The following is a 6,000-nucleotide window of genomic DNA, read 5'->3' on the forward strand; positions in this document are numbered from 1 at the left end:
TGGGGGGTCATGGGGGGCCCTGTGGCAAAGCCCTCGCCCCAGCCTTTCCTTTCCAGTGAAATAAAGTGGAATCCAGCCACAAGCCTCCCCCCACCCCGGTCCTCAAAGCCAGGAGTCCCGATTCCCATCCTTCCTAAATGAGTGCCAGACCCCAGATACTCAGTATGCATGTGTGTTGTGTAATTATGTGTGTGTGCCTGTTTGTGTGTGTGCATACACGTGTCTGTGTGTACATTGTATATGTGTATGCATGTGTGTATGTGTGCATGTGTGTGCATGTGTGTGCATACATGTGTCTCGTGTGCATGTACATGCATTTGTGTTTGTGTATACATGTGTGTACATGTGCCTCTGTGTGTACATGTATATGTGTATATGTGCATGCATGCTTGTGTGTGTGCACGTGTGTCTCTGTGCACACATGTACCTTGTGGCATGCATACATGTGTGTGTACACATGTGCACACACGTGCGTACATATGTGTATACATGTATGTGTGTGTGTGTGCATGCTTGTTTCTGTGTGTGCATGTGTTGCTGGGGGTGATGAGTGTTTGGTCCAAATGAACAAAGGTCGGCCCTGAGGGAGACTCTGCCCGGGCCTGGCCCGGAGAAGCGCTTAGTCATGTTTCCCCGTGGCCCACAGCCGCCCAGCACATTCTGTTGGTGTCCAGCTTTCTTTATCACTGACCAACGCCCCGGGGGAAAGAGCACAGCTGACGATTACAGACGGCCTGGCACGTCTGCTGCCAGCCTCCACACTTCCACTCAGCACCCAGTGATGGACAGGGCGAGCACTGACCACACGACCCGGTGGCACCTCCTGCCTGCCCCCAACCTCACATCCAAGGTCTGGCTCTCAGGACGCAGAGACAGGAGCTGCCCAAGGAAGGCGCTGCTGGTTTTCTGTTGTTGCCCCCAGAGACTCCCCCCAGAGCCCGCCCTTCCTCTCTCTCTGCGTGCACCTCTCTCCCACCTTCCCTGAGTGGAACAGCCTGCATCAGTGTGTACCAGACAAGCTGTGCTTCCCCAGGCTGCCCACATCTGCCCCTTGAAGCAGGGGCAGCAGCCCTCCACCTGCCCACTACGACAGCCCGCCTATGTGAAACTCAAAAGGCGCCATGGCCATTCCTGCCACACAAGCCTCCAGACCTGGTGTTCCCGGGAAAGCCTAGGGGGTGAGGAAGCGAGGGGGCGGTGGAGAGCAGACAGCAGGCTGGGGGACCCAAGGTTTCAGGTGGATGTGCAACGAGCAAATTCTCAGGCATGCCCAAGCTAAGAGGCCTGCGCATCGTGAGCAAATTAAAATTCCACCAACAGGGGTCGCCCTTGGACGCAGAGCCTGCCCTGGGCATCAGGAAGGGAAATTTCTGGCTCTATGGCCAGGTTTCCAGCACCCAGAGCGGCTGCCCAGCCAAGGCAGGGTTTCTAGTGGGTGGGGGTCTGTGCTTACATTTGGGTGGGAAATCCTAGGGCACTGGCAGCCCCTCAGGAGCTCTGAAGGTGGCTACACACACCTTCCCCTTCAAACTCATCATCTCCACTTAGAACTCTTTTGAGGGGCCGGCACTGTAGTGCAGTGGGTAAAGCCACCTGTGACACTAGCAGTCCCATATGGCTGCAGGTTTGAGTCCCGGCTGCTCCACTTCCAATCCAGCTCCTTGCTGATGGCCTGGGAAAGCAGCAGAAGACGGCCCAAGTCCTTGGGCCCCTGCACCTGCATGGGAGACCTGGGAAAAGCTCCTGGCTCCTGGCTTCAGCCTGGCCCAGAGCTAGCCATTGAGGCCATCTGGGGAGTGAACCAATAGATGGAAGATCCCTCTCTCTCTCTCTCTCCCTCTGTCTCTCACTCTTACTTTCAAATAAATAAATCTTTTTTTTGTTTTGTTTTTGTTTTTGTTTTTCAGGCAGAGTGGACAGTGAGAGACAGAGACAGAGAAAAAGGTTTTCCTTTTGCCGTTGGTTCACCCTCCAATGGCCGCAGCACCGCGGCCGGCGCACCGTGCTGATCCGAAGCCAGGAGCCAGGTACTTCTCCTGGTCTCCCATGGGGTGCAGGGCCCAAGCACCTGGGCCATCCTCCACTGCACTCCCTGGCCACAGCAGAGAGCTGGCCTGGAAGAGGGGCAACCGGGACAGAATCCGGCGCCCCGACCGGGACTAGAACCCGGTGTGCTGGCGCCGCAAGGCGGAGGATTAGCCTAGTGAGCCGCGGAGCCGGCTTAAATCTTTTTTTTAAAGTCTTCTGAGTCTCTGTGCCTGAAAGATAAGTAAACCTGCGCATGTGTACGATGTGCCTCTTGTATCAGCTGTTCCTTTGCAAACATCCTATATGTTCCCAGCAACCAAAAACAACTGAAGATTCAGAAAAGGAACACGGGGGGGCATTTGGTGCAGCAGTTAAGCCACCACTTGGGAGACCAGCATCACATACGGAGGGCCTGGGTTCAAGTCCTGACTCTGCTTGCAATTCCAGCTCCCTGCCAAGGTGCACCCTGGGAGGCAGCAGGTGATGGTGCAAGCATTTGGGTCCCTGTCACCCACACTGTAGACCCGGATGGAGTTCTTGGTTCCTGGCTTTGGCCTGGCCCAGCCCCAGCTGTTGTGGACACTGGGGGAGTAAACCAGCAGATGGAATCTCTCGATATTAAAAAGAAAGAAAATGAACAAAAGAGAAAATAATCTAACACCAAACACAACGTGTGTATACTACAAAAGCATAGAAAAATACAAAAAACAAAAATCCACAAAGGACAGAAATGATTTCTACTCAAAGGCCATGTCTGCTGATTTCAGCATCTAGTGTTTTCCCATGAATGAAGTACATTTATAGGCGCACAAATATTTAACTGTGCGTGAGTGTTCCACAAAGGGTTCACGAGCAAGCTCCCAATTCTTCTCTCCAGCCGGACTGCACATCCTGAGACTCCTCCACGTAGCAGAGCTCCGAGTCCACCGTGGAGCCAGCTTGCCAGGGTCCCCACGTTATGAATGAAGGACACGTAAATGGGCACGTCTCAAGACACCATACCCACAGTGTAAAGAATCCCCACATGGTTTGTCAACAAAGAAATGCAGATTAACTGTCGCTCCCCGTCTTCGTGGAGGAACGACACAGGACCCTGTGTTGTTCTTTCGTCTGCTCGGCCCTTCCCGGGTTTGCTGCTGGTTCTTCCCGGGTTGGCTACCGTCCCTTCCACCTCTGTGGAAGGGCGGTTCCCCCTGCCACATTCCCCACTTCCGCGGGGGAGCGGCACACCGCCGGCCGGCTCTCTCGGGGGCTGCACAGGTGTTCCTCTTAGATGTTCCTGGTGCATGTTGTCTCTCTCCTCCTTTATAGTCCTCTTCCACCAATCCCAACTCTGCTACCCACACACCGAGTACGCTGCTCTCCTCCAATCAGGAGCAGGTCCTACAGTTTATTGGTTGAACTGGAGGCAGCTGTGTAGAAGCTGTTTCTCCCTTCTCAGCGCCATATTGTGGGAGAGCAGATGCATAGAATAAGTCTTAATTCCAGTAACTTAGTCTAGTCCGAGTTGCTCCCCACAATTAACACTACACTGAGATACCTATCAGAATGGGAAAAACTCAACTGCTCCAGAAATATTTGTTCATTGAGTGACTGCATTTCTGTGTCTTCACCACGGTGTCTGTTGCACCCATAACCATTTGCAGAAGGTAGAGGGAGGGAGCCAACAGGATGTGTTTTGGGCATTTAGATGTTTTGGATCTTTCCCTGAAGATTAGCAAACTCATTTTCATTCCCATAATGCTGTGGGGGGACCACAATGTATTTACTTGGCAGCCCTGGGTTTGCATTTCAGGAAAATGTGGCCCTGCTTAGAAGAGAGCTCCTAACTCCCCATCTCTTTTTGCATGGCAAATCAGAAGCTACCATCAAAACCCAACTCCAATGTCATTGTCGCTGGGGAACATTTTCTGATTTTTTGACCCCGAATTCTCATGGAAGCTTAAAGAGAACGCTCTGTTACAGAATCCCAGCAGGGTGCTGTGTGTGTGTGTGTGTGTGTGTGCGTCCACCTCCCCATAGCCAGCTCTGAGCTCTGCCCCTTATCCATCTCTCTGTCACCGCACTTGCACAACAATGGCCTTGGTAGATGATCAGTAGACGAATAAGCAAATAAACAGCATTTTCCTACCATGATTCATAATACACCCTCGAGAGAAGCTCTTGGCATGCGAACTGGAATACAGGTGGAACACTGTTTAGATACCCATGCAGTTCCTAGACAACCGAGCCGTGGGTTTGCTGGCACCCTCAGCTAGACTACGTCTACCTTGTGACGTCATTGACAGCATAAGGGACATAGCTGTTATTTTTGTAAGATGCGGGGAAAGCACAGAAAGTGTCCGAGTCAGGAATGGGCTGCGCTCAGTCTCACGAGGTCAAGCTTTGCTTCTGGAGGGTTTCCTGGCTCTGCATTGCCTCAGCTGAACCAGACGTCTATGTGGGGGAAAGGGTTGGACTAATTCGGATGCTGCAGGCTGATTGCTTGTGGACCACAGGGCTGCAGACATGCCTGGCTTGGCTGCCTGCCATGTGTAGGACCAACACTATCCCTCCCTCTCCAGGTGAGCACACGCGCTCAGCCCCGCCTCCCACCCAGCCCACATCACTCATTCACAGTGCCCGTGTCCCCAGAAGCATCCCACGTGATGAGACCCGGACTCAACTCAACTCATGTTGAAGGAAGAGGCCCCTGCTCTTTAGGAGGGTACTTCAGAAAGCCAGTGGAAAAGATGGCGGCCTCCGTATTGAACACGCTGCGGCGGCGGGTTCCTAGCCTTTCGCTTTTCAGAAGTGCCTACGGAGTTCAGGTGCCCTTTCAGACTCTTTGCACCAAAGCCCCCCTGAGAAAGATTCTTTGCCCACTGGTCCCATTTCCCCTTATAAGAAATACCTGGACTCAGAAGAATACCAGAACCGCTATGGTTCTCGCCCAGTCTGGGCTGACTACCGCCGCAACCACAAAGGTGGGGTACCCCCACAGCGGACTCGAAAGACATGTATTCATAAAGATAAAATTGCCGGGAATCCCTGCCCCATCTGTCGGGATCACAAGTTGCACGTGGACTTCAGGAACATGAAGCTCTTGGAACAGTTTGTCTGCGCCCACACGGGTATCATCTTCCACGCTCCATACACAGGAGTCTGCATGAAGCAGCACAAGAAGTTGACCCAGGCCATCCAGAAAGCCAGAGATCACGGTCTCCTCAGGTACCACATTCCCCAGGTTGAGCCTCGGGACCTTGACTTCAGTGCCTCTCACGGAGCTGTGAGTGCCACTCTACCAGCTCCCACCCTGGTTTCCGGCGATCCCTGGTACCCGTGGTACAGCTGGACACAGCCACCAGAGAGAGAACTGTCCCGCCTTCGGCAGCTCTATCAGGGCCATCTCGGAGAAGAGAGTGGCCCTCCGCCTGCAGCACCAGCGGAAGCCCCCTCCCAGAGTGCTCTGCAGGGGCTGTAGCCTGGGAAGGCAGCCTGCGGGTTAGGAGACAGTGCCTAGGGTTACATGCTTGGATGTACCCTGTCAAATTGTATTTACTGTGTGGCCAGCAGCAGGTCCAGGGAGAACATGGTTGGTGATGAAGGGGTATACATACATCGGGCTGAGGGGGCCAGCACAGGTGTGTGTGGAAACTGTCCCCTATATACTGTAAACAAATGGGCTGAACATTCGGCTGCTGCTTCAGATTTCTGTCACCTCAGCTTCTCCACAATAAAGCTTTATCTCCTGTCAATTAGGTGCAACACACGTTTGCAATCCGCATGCTTTTTTTCCCATGGTACGCATGAGCTTTTTGAAGGCCTTCTCCTATTCTCCAAAGAGTCTTCCAGGTTTGTGGTTCTGTGTTTGTGGCAGATCCTGGTCACCACCAGAAGTCTCTGGTCAAGGTGCAAGCCACGTGGACAAGCTATGGAATGTGAAAATCCAGGAGGCGAGCGAGTTTACAGAACACTCAGTAGATGGTGTGT

The 6,000-nt window shown here is 53.1% G+C and overlaps 1 pseudogene; it reads left to right on the plus strand.

Annotated features, from left to right (window-relative positions):
• Positions 1-4,760: 4,760 nt before the first annotated feature.
• Positions 4,761-5,491, plus strand: LOC100357358 (small ribosomal subunit protein mS40 pseudogene; annotated as a pseudogene).
• The last annotated feature ends 509 nt before the right edge of the window (positions 5,492-6,000 follow it).

This window comes from Oryctolagus cuniculus, chromosome 12 (genome assembly GCF_051225735.1).
Source record: "Oryctolagus cuniculus isolate XC-2025 breed Fujian yellow rabbit chromosome 12, ASM5122573v1, whole genome shotgun sequence".
Taxonomy (NCBI): Eukaryota; Metazoa; Chordata; class Mammalia; order Lagomorpha; family Leporidae; genus Oryctolagus; species Oryctolagus cuniculus.